The following is an 11,000-nucleotide window of genomic DNA, read 5'->3' as shown; positions in this document are numbered from 1 at the left end:
TTGGTGACACATCGTGTGCCAGACTCCTCTTTATAATTACAGGCTCCCCTGCCGTCCCCCGGCCCAGTCATGACAGAACCTCCTGTGTCAGGGCAGTGACATCCACCCGCTGATCCTTTATTAAAAACAAAACTCCGGAACTCCAAGTTTCACTCCTGGAAATAGATCCATGGAGAATCCACAGGGCCTAACAGTCAGGTAGCTTGACTTCAGCCACATATTAGCTGTGTGACCTTGGGTAAATTACTTAACCTCTGTACTCTACCGTTTTCTTATCTTTATAAGAGGACGTAATGATACTAGCCACCCCTCCCCCAACTCATTGGGTGGTACTTAAAAGTTCGTGCAAAGATTGGACAGGCAGAAAAATGAAAACGGTCATCCAACACATGAGAAGATACACTACCTCACTCATAGTAAGGACGGTGCAAAATAAAACTATATCAAGATACTGCTTTATATCAATTAGATTGGCAAAAATCCCAAAGTTCGAGAGTACATTCTATGGATGAAGTGATGGAGAAACAGGCACTCATTCATTGTCATGGGGACTCAAAAAAGCATCACCCTATTAGAAGGGGATTTGTAAATATCTAGAAAAATATGTGCATTTACCCTTTGACTCAGAAATCTCACTATTGGAATCGACCCCAAATATACACCAGCAAACATTCAAAATGACTTACACAAAGTTAATCTTTGCAGCATTATGTATAATTGCAAATGGTTGGAAAAACTCAAATGTCCATCAGTGTCTAGTTGAATAAACACGGTACATGCATGCAATGGAATACTTTGAAGCTGTAGAAAATAATGAGAGAACGGTCTATGCTGATATAGAGAGATCTGCAGGGTATACTAAGTAGAAAAAGCAAGCTGTGGAACATATATGTATACAGAATGCCACCTTTTGTGTAAAAAAGAAAAGGGGGGGACCAAGCACAAATATGCATGTGTATTTGCTTATATTTGCAAAAAGAAACACTGTAAAAATAGATCAAAAAAGTAGGGGCGGATTGGCAGAATGATAGTTGGAAGCAAGATTTCTTTAAATACCCATTGTATCAATTTGACTTTGTAAACATAAATAATTTATATATTAAAAATGGCAGTATGCATATAAAAAGTAATCCCTAAAAATTAAAAATGAGCAAAATTAACTAATTTGATGAATAAACTAATAAACCAATTTGATGAATAAACACTCAGAGAAAATAATTATTCCAAATGATTTTAGACAACAGTAATAGAGAAATGTATTCTAAAGGCAAATAAAGCTGGAGAGAAACTTTAAACTTCATTCGGTAGTCCAATTGTTAGTAATAACATTGGTTTGAGTATTTTTAAACTATTTTATATATTGTTGAAAAATGCTAATAAGTAATTTGTTGTCAGGAACCAAGATTTTTAATGTAATAAAAAAGATGTAAAGGGTAAGTTTTTTTAAATTGGAGGATAGCCAGTTATAATGTGTTAATTGCTGGTGCACAGCATAATGTCCCAGTCATGCATATATATATATATATATATATATATATATATATATATATATATATATATACACATATATATTCATTTTCATATTCTTTTTTTATTAAAGGTTACTACAAGATATTGAATATAGTTCCCTGTGCTATACAGAAGATATATGGTTTTTATCTATTTTTATTTATAGTAGTTAATATTTGCAAATCTTAAACTCCCAAATTTATCCCTTCCCACCCTCTTTTCCCCTGGTAACCATAAGATTGTTTACTATGTCTGGGAGTCTGTTTCTGTTTTTTAGATGAGTTCATTAGTGTCTTCTTTCTTCTTTTTTTAGATTCCACATGTAAGTGCTATCATATGGTATTTTTCTTTCTCTTTCTGGCTTACTTCCCTTAGAATGATGATCTCTAGGTCCATCCATGTTGCTGCAAATGGCATTATTTTGTTCTTGTTTATGGCTGAGTAGTATTCCATTGTATAAATATACCACAGCTTCTTTATCCAGTCATCTGTCAATGAACATTTAGGTTGCTCCCATGTCTTGGCTATTGTATATAGTGCTGCTGTGAACACTGGGGTGCATGTATGTAAAGAGCAAATTTTTTAAAGCTAGTAAAGATCTCAGCCAATAGAGATTATACAATAATTCCTAATTTCTTCTTCTTTTTTCTAATTTTGGAAAGAGACATTCCACCTGGGCAGTGTGTGGATGAAGAGGTTCAGAATACGTTGAGTTTCTTCTCTTTGCTCAGGGTTCTCTTATACTGAGTATTCATCACAAGCAGCAGAACTAGACTGACTGCCTTGAGGGGAAAAATGACCTGTTAGGAAGATAATCAGAGGATCAAAGGAGGTGCTGACCAGTCACACTTTGGGGAGAGCCCTTTGAGCAGTGCAGGCTGGGGGACTGTTTAATTTTTCTATTGCAGCAGAACAAACCACCACACGATAGTGACTTAAAACAACATATTATTTCTCATTCCCCTTATGGGTTGGCTGGAAATACTTTTGTTGGTCACTCCTGAACTCACTCACGTGACAACATTCAGCTGACGGACACAGTGGGAAGTGGTCTTCATGTGGTATTTTATCCTCAAGGATGCTACACCCAGCCTCTCCACATGGTGATGGGAAATGCTCCAAGGGGGTGAGAGTGGAGCTGTGAAGCCTGTCTTGGCAGCTGTCCATCACTTCTGCTCTGTTCCGTTGGTCAAAGAACCTCCCTAGGATAGCCCAGATTCCAGGGTTGAGGAAACAGACTCCACCTCTTCAAGGGAAGGACCACAAATGATTTGTGTCTATTTTTAATCTGCCAAAGTCCATCCTGGGGCCACAATTATTTGCAGCTCCTCCCATCAAGAAATGGAGCCCATGTCTTCACCCTTGACTCTGGACTGGCTTGCACTATGTTTCAAATGGCAGAACGCCTGGGAAGACTCAGGCCGTGGTGTCTGAGCGAGGTCTTGCCTTTTCCCTCTTAGAGCGCCATCTCTGCCAATGTGGAAAAGCCTGGCCAAGATTCCATGTGGATCCAGGAGCACGTGGACATAAAGCCACCCCAGGCCCCAGCTGGGCTCAGTTCCCAGGGATTCTGCTGCCTGAATGCAGCTGTGGGAGTGGGCCCAGATGGAGAGCTCCCCAACAACTCACAGAGTCATGCAAAATCATAAATTATTCTTTCCAGCTACTACATTTTGGGGTAGTTTGTTACACAGCAGTAGATAACTGCCACAGGGGCTCGCCACAGCAGGAGCCGTGTGAAGTCTCTGGGTTGTCACCAACACGGCTGCACTAAAGTCTGGAGTCCAGGTCTCTTGGCTGCAAGTTTGAGTCAGGAGTCTACCTCTGAAACAACCAGCTGCTTCAGGGAGGTGAGGGGCCAAGCCTCCCAGCACAGACAGGGGGCCCGGGAGTCACCCAGGCCGACAATCTCCCATCACCTCCACACTGCGTCCCAAGGAGGTTGCTCTCTCTGCTTCTAGCCTTCAAACCCAAGCCCAAGTGGGATGATTCTCCTTCCATGCTTCCCTTTAACACAACTGAAAAATGCTGAAACTTAAAAAAAAAAAGCTGTACACCAGAAATTAACACAGCATCGTAAACCAACTATACTTAATAAATAAATAAATAACATTAAAAAAATTTTTTAATGGCCAAAACCTCCAGAGGAACCAAAGAGACTGAAATAAAGAAAACAAGAAATACCTAATAATCTAAATAGCAGGGTTTCTGAGGCATGCTAGCTAGACAGTGATGAATTCTATCAGTCCTTGCCTCTTACCTGCTGAGGATAACTCTGTCCCTGCTGCAGGTCACACAGCACATCGGTACCTTGACCACGTGATCCACACGTCTGTGGCACATGGGTTTGCTCCGAGAACTTTCCATTTACAAATTCCACCAGGGGAAGTTTTTTGGGGGGAGACAGTATTGCACAGTGTTTAATATTATGCATTAAAGAGTTAGACAGACTAATCTCCTCACTTGTCAAATGGGAATAAAATGCATTACCTAACTCCTAAGATTATGGCACAGACTAAATGAAAAAGATACACACAGTTGTCCCTTGGTACCTGCAGGGGATTGGTTCCAAGATCCCTGAAGATAACAAAATTCTTGGATGCTCAAGTCCCTTCTATAAAATGGCCTCGTCCAACCAGCTTTCTGCACTTGTGGGAGCAGAACCCATGGCAACGGAAGGCCAACTCTATAGGATTTAGCATAGCTGGCAAACAGAAAGTGCTCAATAAATGTTTACTGTTAATAATAAACTGTGAACAGCTTTGAGCCCAGGGGCATGGCTCATTCATCTTTGCACCCTCAGAAACTGTCACGCTGCCTAGCATCTCCAAGGAGCTCAATAAATGTTCCCTGAATGAGTCCCTGTATGTGGGGGATCAGGGAGCATGAAGACACCCAGCAATAAAGTCATTTGCTCAAGGTCACCGTGCCACACTGCCACTTCAAAGCAGAGTTTATAAAGCTCTACAGTGTGGGTTTCCCTTTAAGTCTCTTGCTTCCTGTGTGTTTAGGTGATACCTGACTGAGCATAAGTCTTGGGGAGAAAGATTCAATCAAGATTTCAAGTCTGATTCTATTCCAGCCAGAGCTGAGTGTCTGTCTCTCCTTTTCCCTGAGCCTAAGACAATCTCGACAAATAGGCTTTTAAATTAAGTAGTGATTTGGAATGTAAGTGAGTGCATTTAAGATGATAAGAGACAGAGAGATCCTAATGGCTGAAATATTTGTCATATCACAAGTAAACGGAGTGTTTCGGGGAGTCACTAATAAAACTAATTTCTTCCAAACCCTCCTCTGCTCCGTGTGAGCAGATGAGGTCACGCAGGTTGAGCCAGCCCGCAGTGAGCAGCTGTCGGGGGACGGAAGAGAATACTGATGGGCGGCCGAGGCGACTGGACTGTTTTCCTCGGGAAACCAGAGCCCAATTGTTCAAATTAAGCTGCGGCTCCCAGTAGCCACTGGCGGACTGCTGCAAATGAAAAGGCGGGGGAACAAACATATAGCCCAGACGGCCTCCCCCAGAGAGTAGAGATGATGATGGTTTGGGCTCAGCTCTGTGCTGAACAGGGGAGGGGCGGGGGGGGGGTTGTCTGGAGGGAAGTTGGAAATAGTCTCCCACAACTCCCTCCTCCCCGCCACTCCCACCTCCTACTCCTGATTCTCCTCTGCAGCAAACCTAAATCATGCTAGGCAAACCTCTTCTTGACTGCCTCCAGAGCCCAGGGTCTCCCTACCTACAAGGCAGCCCATTTTGATCAGCATGTTCGGCAGAACTCAGCGGCATCCCCGACAGCAGCCTTGTTAACATTCCACCTTCGCTGGCAGTGAACGCAAGGGTGGACAGCCCTGGTCAGTCGGGCTTGGTGCTTGCAGTGTTCAGGCTTCCAGCCAAAAACCTGAGTTCAGGTCTTGATGCCACCACCGAATTTGCTGTCACAACCTCAGCTAGGAACAATGCTTGCTGAGACTCTTCTGGTTTATAAACATGGGGATGTTATCTGCCCCACGGCCTTTCTCAAGGGGAGTGGCTGGTGCAGAGGGAGAAAGGGTCCTTTCACCTGAGCCTCAGATTAATGAAGCCCCCTCAAATTTAGATTTTGACATCATCTCAAAATAAATATATATTCAGCTGCAGAGAAATGCTGACAAGATTGAAAGGAGATGTTCCTCTTCCACTTTGAAACTGATGTGTCATTTTTGAACCACACCTTCTGCAGTACATTCTGGAGGATTTTTAAAAAATAAATTCTGGCTGAGAACAGTATATGGCATTGCATTTTTTAAAGCATTCATTTATTCCATGTAATAAAATTTTAAATATACCACAGTTTTTGTCATCTCAATTTGGCATTTCTTAGTATCTTCAGAGCCTGAAAAAAAAAAAAATGGAAATGGTCCTGGCCACTCTCTAAGAGGCTCTGTCCTGCTGCTTATAGTGTGTGTATAAGCAGATTATTATTGTAACCAAAACAGATTAAGAATGTAAAATGAGTTGGTTATAAAAAGGTTTTATACATTATATGAGGTTTAATAGTCAAATTCTTAGAAACAGGAAGTAGAATGATCCTTCCACTTCCCCAGGGGCTGAGGGGAGTGGGAAACGGGGGAGCTGTGGCTTCACGGGTGCAGGGTTTTAGTTTCGTAAAATGGAAAAGTTCTGGAGGTTGGGTTACAACACTGTGAACCTACTTAGCACTACTGAACTGTACGCTTTAAAACGGTTAAGATGGTAAAGTTTGTTATATGTAGTTTACCCCAATTAAAAATATTTTAACTCTTAAAAAGAACCTTTTTCTAATGTTTAATATAAATATTAGGTGTTTATGAATACTACGAATGCTATGAATGCTAACAGTAATTACAGACTCAGCCTGCCTTTAAATATGTCCTGAGTATCCACGCTGCACAGCGCCAGACACTGCACAAGACCGTAGAGAACTTCTCACTATAGGTGGTGAATCAGCATAACATAGAACTTCTTGAGGTAGGTAACGGGACGTTTGCAAAAACGTAATGGAAATTGGCATCTGAGAGTTGGAAGGCTCACCAGATGGGAGACTGGTCTACCATCAGCATGGCAGCAGGGACGCCAGAATGGAAGGCAGTGGTCCTACTCTGAGCACGGCTGCTCGTTCACAGCAAGACAGAGAAAACGGGTCAAAGTAGGAACCCAGGCCAGAAATCTCTGGTCCAAATCTCAGCTCTGCAATTTACTAGCTGTGTGATCTTGGGCAAGTTACTTACCCTGTCTGTATCTTGGTTTCCTACCCTAGGAAAGGGGGAGTGATAATAGTACCTACCGGAGAATGTTGTTATGGTTTAAATGATCTATTTATCAAAGTACTCAGAACAGGATTTCCCATAGAGGAAGTGCTATATATAAGTATTCAGTGAAATAATATACTTTTCAGTAAATCAGTTTTAATTTTCTGGACTTCAGTAAAATGATGGGGGGCGATAAATGACTCCTAAGGACGCTTTCAGGTTTAGAAATTCTGTAATTCCATATATTTGGAGATGAATACTCTGTAACCTCGCAAGTCATGAAATTTCGTTTTTAACCAATCTAACTGGTTGTAACAAAAGCTTTCTTGAGAGTAATTATGTCAGGGTCCAGTTAAGAAATCAGAAACCATACTATGGGTTTCAATGGAGAGAATTTCCCGGAGGAAACTGGTTAGATCAGTATTGGATAACTGACAAAGCTAAAAGGGAATACAGAGCTAATAACTTCAGTCACCTCGTCCAAGGCTGGGGCACAAAGGGAAGAGGAAGGGCAGATGGAGCCTAGAAGCTTAGCTGGGTCCCTGAGAGGCCAGGGACCCAGCTCTCTGAGGAGGGGCGCTGCCTGGTCGCGGCTGGTACCTCAGGAGGAGAGCCCGGCGGGGCTGAGATTCAGACCTCTGAGGGTGCAGTTTCACCCAGTGCTGACAACCCCTGAAGGGCCACCGTGATTTGTGCTCTGGCTGCGCTGGAAAACAGCTGGGAACTAGAACCAGCTGCTGCGGTCAAGGTGGAGGGCCACCGCTGAACGATGTGATCGGTAACAGCAAACAAGGACACGGAAGTCCCTCATTCCTCCTCCTTCTCTCCAGTCTCCCTTTGACGCCCCCTAACAGGGGGACTTAGCAGGGCTCCAGCTGGCAAGGGAAATACGGTTTTCAGAGTCCCCGACCCTACTCTGAAAAGCAGAGCCTAAAAGATTGGCTTTGGCGCTAGAAGCGATAATCTAGTAACTGACGTAATAGCCTGGAAACTGCTTCCTGTTACTTCAGCTCAGCCACAGATGCTGGTTCCAACATCCAGAATAATCCAGAATGTTCACACTATTCAACAATCGAAGTAGTTAGCCCAGCCTCCCCAGCGCTTTCCTTTTGCAGCCTAACAGAGCTTCTGCTGACGTCTCCACTGTGAGCTCCTCAGGACAGAGTCCCTGAGACTCATGTCCACGGCCCTCCAGAGTCAGGATAACACCACAGACACACCAGGTGCTTTCTCAGCATTGACGTGAACTGTCAGATGGCTCTGACTGTTGGGAAATTGGTCTTTGTATTGAATCCAAATCAGCCTGTCCTCAAAGCAAGTGGTCTCTGCAATTCAGCAAACCACCTCACCCACTCCTAGCCCTGGTATGATCGCAGTTCAGGTGGAAGCGAACTCTCCACCCCACATCAAGGGAGTGGGCTGACAGCGAAATGCATAGCAGACTGGGTTTGGCATCATGCTTGTCTTGCATCATGGAAGACAAGGACCTGGGGTAGGGGAGGGACCGGTCCCCACCTCATACAACATGTTGGCCTTACTCAACTAGATGAGGTCTCCAAATTTCATATGCTTTTTGTTGTTTTTTTTTAAATAAGGTTTTTGTTTTTTTAGTTTAGGTGTGTTTTTGTTTTTGTTTTTGAGGAGGGGGTTGGAGGTAATTAGGTTTATTTATTTTTAGAGGAGGTACTAGGGATTGAACCCAGGGTCTCGTGTATGCTAAGAATGCACTCTACCATTTGAGCTATTCCCGCCCCCTCAGCCTTTTTGCTTTCATTCTCAGGCCTTTTCAACCTGCTGTTCCACTGACTAGCATGCCCTTCTTCTTTCCTATGACTACCTCCTACTCATTCTTGGATCAGTTTAGGCATTTGCCCCTCCAGGAAGCCCTCCTGGCCCCCAAGCCTGGGTCAAGGCCCCATTCACGGGGTGCCATAACCTCCATTATTTTGCCCTTTCTCAAGGCTCTTGTTGCTACTTCTTTACTTATTGATCCTTCCACCCCTTAGTAGAGTAGCAGTTCCCTGAGGGCACAAGGCAGTCCTCTGTACCCTGGGAAGGTTGATGAATGACTTAAGTGAGGGTGTGGCATATTCCTGAGCTACAAAAGGACTCAAAGCCACACAAGGGAGTCGCTTCAAGATCTCTTGCTTTGTCCCCAGTGACTGTGCATCAATCTCCTCCCTGCACAGGCAAGCTAGAACTGGGCAGAGCAGATCTGACAGAGTGATTAGCGAGTCCCTCGGTGTGAACAGCCAGCACTGCAATCTGCTCAACCATGGCCTCCCCTCCAGCCTCCCCAAACCAGCCAACTCCCCTTCCCAGCTCCTCTCTGAGAGTAGATCGACCTGCTTCCCACCACAATCACAGACGCGATAATAGGAAGAAAAAAATAGGGTCGAGGGTAGGACAATTGGTGGCAATGAGATGAACACAGATTAATGACGCAGACCTCGCCCTGGCCACCCCAGCCTGGGCTGGCGAAGGTTCATAGTTGATACCCATTAAAGGGCTTAATGAAATAATTATAATTCACACCCCAGAGCATCAAAGAATCAATACTGGAGAACTTTGGGCCACTCTGGGGGTGGCATCCCGCTGGCTTCACAGTTCAGCGCAGCAGGCAGAGCTGGAGGAAGTAAATGCAGTTGACACGGAAGTTGCATTAAAAGAGAGCAGTAATAGATTAAAAGCTGCCGGGATCCTGGCGACTGGCCGTCAATATCCTTTATTCCCTGCCTCTCCCCGATTCTGCCCCCTCCATGCACTATTAGCCCGATCGATGGGCTGTCAACTGACAGCACCAGGTCCAGCATTAATGCGAGCTCACAAAAGAAGCCCGGCCCTACATTATCACTCCTCTCGCTTCCAAATTACCACATAACGCAGGCCGCGGGCAGCTTGTGACATGTTAACACTATGCACGATTTGTTGGGATTGGACTAAATATTTCATGGCTAAAGATTTCATCAGAGATTTGATGACAGAAATAAACTGCTGCCCACGGGGAAATCACTGGAAATAATAGAATTAGGCATTGTTCGGGAATCCGGAGGGACCAAGGCCTGGTAAAGGGATAGAGAGGAACACTGCCCACAGCTGGCAGCCTGCGGGGGAACTGCCTCAGGGAAAGCGGCTGCATGCAATTAAAAGGCCTTTTTATTAGTCCCAGAAAAGAACAGGTACTTGGATCTCGTCTGATTTACTTCATATTCTTGTCCAAACGCTGGGGAGGGGATGCCTCTTCTGTGATAACAGGGAATGCGATTGTTGCACGTTGAACTTTGTCCCCCAGTCATCAAAAACAAACAAACAACAACAACACATTAGGAATGAAGTACTAATCTCTACAACCTCGAATGTGACCTTATTTGGAAGCAGAGTCTTTACAGAGGTAATCAAGTTAAAACGAGGTCATTAGGGTGAGCCCTAATCCAGTAAGACTGGTGTCCTTATATAAAGGGGAAATGCAGACATAGAAACCGACATGCTTAGAGGGAAGTCAATGTGAAAACGCAGGGAGAAGACAGCCCGGTAGCCGGAGTGATGTGTCTGTGAGCCAAAGGACACAGGAGGCTCCCAGAAGCTCGGGGGGAGGCAGGGGACAGGGCCTTCCCCGAGAGCTCGGAGAGCTGGGCCCTGCCGACACCTTGATTGCCGGCTGCTGGCCTCCAGGGACAATGCATTTTGGTTGTTTAAGTTTATGTTTACATTTTCTGTTGTTTACATAGCATTGTTTAAGGCAACACTTTGTTATGGCAGCTTTAGGAAATGCTAATTATTATTATTGTTTAATCAATAGTTCACAATACCAGCCCTCCCTGAGCACGAACCCTATGAGCCAGGTACAGAGCCAAACGCTCCATGTGCACTGGCTCACTTAATCCTCGTAACCCGCCTAGTGGTTGATAATCCCCATCTCACAGGTAAAGATACCCAGCTTCAGAAAGAGTAACTCACTGAAGGTCACACACCTAGGAGATGGCAGAGCAGGCCCCAGACAGACACCCGAGAGACACTAAATCACCAAATACAACGGTGTCTGGTGAACGTTCCCAGTGTTTTTTCAGGTGGCTGCTTGCTCCCCCCACTTTGGGGAAGCCAGCTCGGCAGCCTCTTTCTTTACTAACTTAAAAAAGCTTTTTAAAAGTGTTTTGTTGAGATACTTTTCATACACCACACAATTTTTCAATTCCTCTGTGTAAAGTGTGCAAGTCAAGGGGGGCAGA

Source organism: Camelus ferus, chromosome 33 (genome assembly GCF_009834535.1).
Source record: "Camelus ferus isolate YT-003-E chromosome 33, BCGSAC_Cfer_1.0, whole genome shotgun sequence".
NCBI lineage: Eukaryota > Metazoa > Chordata > Mammalia > Artiodactyla > Camelidae > Camelus > Camelus ferus.
Note: the sequence above shows the minus strand (reverse complement) of the source record.